This window comes from Giraffa tippelskirchi, chromosome X, assembly GCF_054371585.1.
Source record: "Giraffa tippelskirchi isolate mGirTip1 chromosome X, T2T-mGirTip1v1.2.pri, whole genome shotgun sequence".
Lineage (NCBI taxonomy): Eukaryota > Metazoa > Chordata > Mammalia > Artiodactyla > Giraffidae > Giraffa > Giraffa tippelskirchi.
Genome location: NC_137289.1, coordinates 50,651,303 through 50,658,232, shown reverse-complemented (window position 1 = coordinate 50,658,232; position 6,930 = coordinate 50,651,303).

Below are 6,930 nucleotides of genomic sequence, written 5' to 3'. Positions count from 1 at the left end.
TTCTATTTTGTTGCAGTGTGCAGGATCTTTAGTTGTAGCATGTGAACTCCTAGTTGTAGCATGTGGGATCTAGTTCCCTGACCAGGGATCAAACCCAGGCCCCCTGCATTGGGAGCGTGGAGTCCTAGCCACTGGAGCATGAGGGAAGCCTTAAACAGGTTCCTTTGACAGTCATGATTGAAATGGAGCTACAGCTAAAGACTCGTACTCCTGCTTTATTCTTTCACCAGGTTTTGGGGCCTGTTTTCTCTTCGACTTTTCTTGCAAGTCTTACACGCCTTGTTTAAGAATAAAGCAAATTCTCCAAATTATGACAGATTTTTGATGACTTGATGTTCTGTAAAATCTTGCTTGGCTCAAGTATTTCTTCTAAATCACCTTTTCCAAAGTCTAGGTCTTGGCAGGACAACTGCAGGGGAGTTAAGATGCTAACAGGTATGTTCAGATCCCTTGTACTAGGCACACATGAGAGTTAGGATCCATCAGGCCTTGCCATTGGTTCTTGGGTTGCCCTTCTGGGCTGATTTCTGCCTGGGCAAGTGATGTTAGCTGCCTCAGACCTTTATGCTGTTAAGAAAAACCTGTGTTAGAAAAACTTGTTTCAGGGATAAAATTGAACGTAAGGCCAGATGTTAGTTGTCAAATCTCAAGGAAATTGTGGTGTAAAGTCAGTTTCCCATAAATCTGATAACCAGGAGACTGATTTGAGGTCACATTTGGTTCATTTGGATGGTGGGGGGCTCACTGTATGCTTTTTTCTTTTGGCTGCACTTTGTGGCTTGCAAGATCTTAGCTCCCCAACCAGGGATTGGACCCAGGCCCGGCAGTGAAAGAGCTGATGAGTCCTAACCACTGGACCACCAGGAATCCCCTTGAGTGTATTTTTTTTTCTTTTTATTGGAAGATAATTGCTCTACAATGTTGTGTTGGTTTCTGCCATACAGCAACATGAATCAGTCACAGGTATAAATACCTCCCCTCCCTCCCTTGAGCGTATGTTAACGAGGATTGAAATGAAGGGTGGGAGATACAGAGGGTGATATCAACCTACAGAGGGTGAAAGAAGCAAGGGTTCTTTCCTTAAAGCTTTCAGGAAGTTGAATTGGCCTCCTAAGACTGCAAAGCTAAAGGCCTTGCAGGGGCTGAACAGGCCCTACTGCTTCTCCCTTCCCGAGGCTGCTTTCTTGTCTCAGCACCAAGGGCCTGTCTACCACCTTCCATCTCCCCTCCCCCATTCTCCTGCCTGGATGCACTTAGCCTCTGATGTTCCTAAGGACACTGATTACGCCATGAAGGTCTTTAGGCCCTGTGTTTTTGAGCATGTTCCCTTGGTTTTTAGCTTGCAGAGTGAAAGGAAAGGAAACCCAGAGGGGCAGGGAAACTTTTTCCATCCCAACCCTTGGTAACCTTACCCGCCCCAGAGCCTCAGAAAGCTGGCTGGCTCCTCTTCCAGCTGATCCTCTTTGCTGCTGATCTGTTGTATGCCCCCCAGTGACAGCTCACTGTCCCCACCCCATGCCAGGAGGGAGACCAAAGCAAGCCATCGGAGTCTGACTCTTCTCCATCTTTCCCTTTCCCTGAGGTCTTTTCCCCAGCACATTTATCCAGTAGCTAGGCAGCCACCTGTGAACTTAAAAACAGAAGGGGTGGGGAGGGGAACTTCCGATCCGGTGTTAAGACTGCATACAGCCAATGCAGGGGGCATGGGTTTGATCTCTGGTCAGGGAACTGATTCCCACATGTCTCACAGCATGGCCAAAAAGTAAAAATTTTAAAAGGTAAAGAGTGACATATTTAAAAGCAAACAGGGAGGGGAAGGCTCCTTTTGAAGCAAAAATGTCTGAAGCCCTGCAGAGTGACAAGAAGCCTTTCTCCCATTCCTCTCCTTCGTTTTTTCAACTGGCTCAATTCTGTATCTGTATTCTCCAAGTTTATCTCCACACCTGCTGTTGCAGCCAGGTCTTGTCACTTCACCCATACAGTTGCCGTGAGCACACTCACATATTGGGGTTTTGATTCATGGTTTGAATATAAAACAAAACAGGACAGTCAGCCTTGTCCATTTCACCCAGGCAATACACAGAGCAGTAAGTCAGCCTGGAGCCACTCCATTGAACTGTAGTCCTCATCCTCAAAGTTCTTTGGATAGGGCCTCTGATGACAAGGGTTGGGGACTTCCTATCCAGGAAGGGCTGCAGCAATGGGGAGAGCTGCTGAAGCCTGGCTTGAGGAGGATTCCCCCTGCCATCCTTTTCCTGCAGCCGTCTCCCACGGGGCCTGTCACTACTACCCAGCTGCCACCAGGGGGAGCCAAGCAGGCTGGAGGGAAGGGACACCTGCTCAGGGCTCTAAGCACCTGCTAAGGGCTTACAGCTCTCAAGGTCCCCTCTTCCCCTTTATGTCGCCAGCAGTCAGGGTGATAACACAGTGCTCGATTCTCATTCAGCAGAAAGGAAGGTGCACACAGTGTAAGCACGTTCCAAGTGCTGTGCTAGATGCTAAGAACTCAGAAAGGAAACTGTGTTCTTTACCCGAAGCACTTGTCTAGAGGGTGAAATAGGGCATTACAACTTGGCGTGAGAGATTATGATGAGGGAAGAGCCAAGTGCGATGGGAGCACAGGAGGGTCACCTGAGCCAGTGGTGGAAGTCAGGGAAAGCTTCCTCAAGGAAAACATTTTGACTCAAAGCAGTTGCTTACAAGTTGGCCAAAGGGGTTTGGGGAGAAGGGTGTTTCAGGCGAAAAAAATAGCAAAAAAGAATGCAGCTGAGGAGGACTTCCCTGGTGGTCCAGTGGATAAGAATCTGTCTTACAATGCAGGGGACGTGGGTTTGATCCCTGGTTGGAGAACTAAGATCCCACATGTCCTGGAGCAACTAATTCTTTGTGTGGCAACCAAGACCCAGGGTAGCCCCCCCCCAAAAAATGGGGCTGGTGTGTTTGTGTGTGTGTGTTTACAGGTAAGATGGGGAGCTGTGATGAGTAACGGGGGTGGTAAGACCAGATCACAAAGGATGGTATAAGAATGACTGGACGCCTACCCTCCCAGGGTACTTAGTAACAGCACCCCCTTACATGCTGTCCTGGTTTGGATAACTGAGGAAGCTATCACATGCTATCCTATTTGTAAGACATACTAAGGAGTGTGAACTTCATCCTAGGAGCAGAGAAGAACCACTGAAAGTTTGAAGAGGGACCTGACAGGATCAGATCCAGACAGATAAAATAGACTGGCAGTATGTGAAGACTGGATTGGGTGGATCTAAGTGTGGAGGAAGGAGGTCAGTTATGGAGCTATGCAGTTGTCCAAGGGAGAGATGAGGGTGGCCAGGGCGAGAGAAGTGTTGGTATAGAGAAGACCAATTTGTACTCTGGGCAGCAAAATGCAACAGAACCTGGTGGATGCTGGTACCGTGGAGGATGGGACTGCCTGCGGAGAGGTGGTGGTCATCAATACATTTCTGCCCAAATGCCCTTTCCAGATAGTCATGAGGTGGTGGGGCTGCAAACCAGGCCAGCCTTAAGTATCTTGGACATTTGAATCCAAAGTATAAGGAAAAGTGGGGGGAGGATATGGAACGGGAGGAAAGCTAGGGAACAGTGAGGAAAGGTAAAAAGTTTTAAGTGCACAAGGTAAAAACCTGGATTACAGGTTATCTAAAAGAACAATAAGTGGAAGCCAACAAAGTAGGCTCTACAAGAAAGGTGGATATTTTAAAAATTACAGACAGTTTACAACAGCATGTGACCATTAGGGAGATGTGTGTAAAAAGCTTTCACCCATAATCTGCTGCCCTATGACAGGGATGATGATTTTGGTGTATTTGGGAGGTAGGCATGAGTGAAGCAAGAGCAGAAAGAGCAGGTTAACTAGAGAAAATCTATGGTAACAGTTTAACAGGGTCCAAGGCCAGATTTCGGAGAAGGCAATGGCACCCCACCCCAGTACTCTTGCCTGGAAAATCCCATGGACGGAGGAGCCTGGTGGGCTACAGTCCATGGGGTCGCTGAGAGTCAGACACGACTGAGCGACTTCACTTTCACTTTTCCCTTTCATGCACTGGAGAAGGCAATGGCACCCCACTCCAGTATCCTTGCCTGGAGAATCCCAGGGACAGCAGAGCCTGGTGGGCTGCCGTCTATGGGGTCGCACAGAGTCGGACACGACTGCAAGGCCAGATTTAGAAGGCTACATCAGCAACCCAGATAGGGAATGGCAATAAGAGACTCATTGCAAAGGAGGGCAAAGGCTTCAGAGCCTTGTGTCCATGCTGATCGGGATCCTTGTTTTCTTCTTAATTAAAATGTTCGTTTTGAGATAATTGCAGATTTGCATGCAGTTGTGAAAAATAATTCACAGATCTCATACCCCCTTTACCCACTTTCTCCCACTTGTCACAGCTTGCAGAGCTAGAGTGTAATATACCACCAGAATCAATATATTGACACAAGCAAGACAGACAGTGCCGTCATCACCAGGAGCCCTCACAGCCACTTCCCTCCCACCCCTGCTCCCTCCGTCATCCCTGGCAACTACTAATCTTTTCTTCATTTCCATAATTTTGTCATTTCAAGAGTGTAATGTAAATAGAATCACACAGCATGTAACCTTTGGGGACTGACTTTTTTTCTTTTTAAACTGAGCCTAATATTCTAGATATTAATACAGAATGCATGTTATCAATACTTTGTTCCATGGTATACATGTACCAGAGTTTAACCTTTCATCCATCTAAGGACATCTGTGTTTCCAGTTTGGGGCTATTAAGAATAAAACTGCTGCGAACATTTATGTACAGGTTTTTGTGTGAACAGAAGTTTCTTATTTCACTGGGATAAATGCCCAGAAACACAGTTGCTGAGTCTTATAGTGGTTGCATGTTTCGTTGTTTTTCTTTTTAGAAATTGCCAAACTGGTTTTCACAGCGGCTGCACCATTTTACATTCCCAGAGGCAGTGTACAAATGGTCCAGTTTCTCCACAGCCTTTGGTGGTGTCACCATTTGGATTTTTGGCTTGTGTTTAGCCAGTCTGAGCAGTGTGTAGTAATGTCTCCTGGTTGTCATTTGTGCTCTCTAGGCTGATGATGTCGAGTATCTTTTCTTGTGCTTACTTGCCATCCTTAGATCCTCTTTGCTGTAGTGTCTGATCAAATTTAGGGGGATCTTTTCTAAGCCTTCTGTTTCAGCTTAGCTCCCTCTGACAGGACTCCAGCGCAAAAAGGGGAGGGGATTGGGACACCACCACAGGACTGCCAGCTGGGGGTCAAAACACAGGTCCCCACTCAGCCTCCACAGACAACCATGTAGGGAACCTCCCTGTTACTGATGGGCAGGGTTGGGTGTTCCAGTTTCTGCTGCTGCTGCTGCTAAGTCACTTCAGTTGTGTCCGACTCTGTGCGACCCCATAGACGGCAGCCCAACAGGCTCCCCCGTCCCTGGGATTCTCCAGGCAAGAACACTGGAGTGGGTTGCCATTTCCTTCTCCAATGCATGAAAATGAAAAGTGAAAGGGAAGTCGCTCAGTTTTGTCCGACTCCTAGCGACCCCATGGACTGCAGCCCACCAGGCTCCTCCATCCATGGGATTTTCCAGGCAAGAGGACTGGAGTGGCATGCCATTGCCTTTCCCGCCAGTCTCCACTAGGTCTCCACTGATATCTCCTGGCTGGGAGGCATAGGGGTTCCTCATTACCGCTCCCCACTTGGCCTCAATAGATATCACAGGTGGAAAGGGTATGGCTCTATTACTGCTGGGTAACAGAGAAAGTTTTAACTCTCTACTAGAGCGTTTGATACCACCCAGCCAAGAAGGGAAGGGTAGTAGTCGAATTACCGCCTTGTGGGTGTGGTAGTCCTGGCTCCCCACGTGGTCTCCACTGATGCCCAAGCAGGGACCAAATTACCACCTAGCTCCCTCCTCTGCCTTCTCTGGCATCCTGTCTGGCAAGGGACTCAGGTGGGAGCTTGGGAGCCTGATGTTGAAATCTCTGCTCCCTACTCAGCCTTTGCTGGTGGATGTGTTCATCAACGCTAGAGAACTGCATATCTAAAATGGTTTGTCTTGGGACTTCCCTGGTGGTCCAGTGGCTAAGACTCTGTGCTTCCAATGCAGGGGGCCCGGATTCCATCCCTGGTCAGGGAACTAGATCCTACATGTTGCAACTAAGGGATTGCATGCCCCAACTAAAGATCCCACATGCCCGCATGCTGCAACTAAGACCTGGTGCAACCAAATAAATAAATAAATGAAAGTAAAGAAATAAAAATAAAGTGTTCTATCTTGCTAAGCTGTCCCTCTCCTAGAGAGAGATGACTTTTCCTGGGGCCTTTTAATCTGCAACCATTAGCCTTTCCAGGTTGTCAGTTTCTTGAGCTCCAAGACTGAAAAAATGAGGTAAGAAGAACACTCAGGAAACTCACCACCATGTGTCATTGCTTGAGTCCCAAAAACCCCTAGCCTGTCTGCCTTCTCCACTTTTCAGAGTCTCTTGTGGTTTTTTCATACATACTGTCCAGAGTTGTCAGTTGTACTTAGCTGAAAGAATCAGCAAAATTATGTCTACACCGGCTTCCCTGGTGGCTCAGATGGTAAAGAATATGCCTGCAATGCAGGAGATACAGGTTTGATCCCTGGGTTGGGAAAATCCCGTGGAGAAGGGAATAGCCACTCCAGTATTCCTGCCTGGAGAATTCCATGTACAGAGGAGCCTGGCAGGCTACAGTCCATAGGGTTGCAAAGAGTCGGACACAACTGAGTGACTAACACTTTCCCTTTAATTTTCATCTTCCTGAACCTCCTTTTGCCTTTGGAAGAAAATACAACTTTGTATTGATGAGTAACATATTGGAAAGTGTGTGATTCACAAGTTTACAACTTAATAAATTTTCACCGTGAACCCACCTAGCACCCAGATCAAAAAAAAAAACAA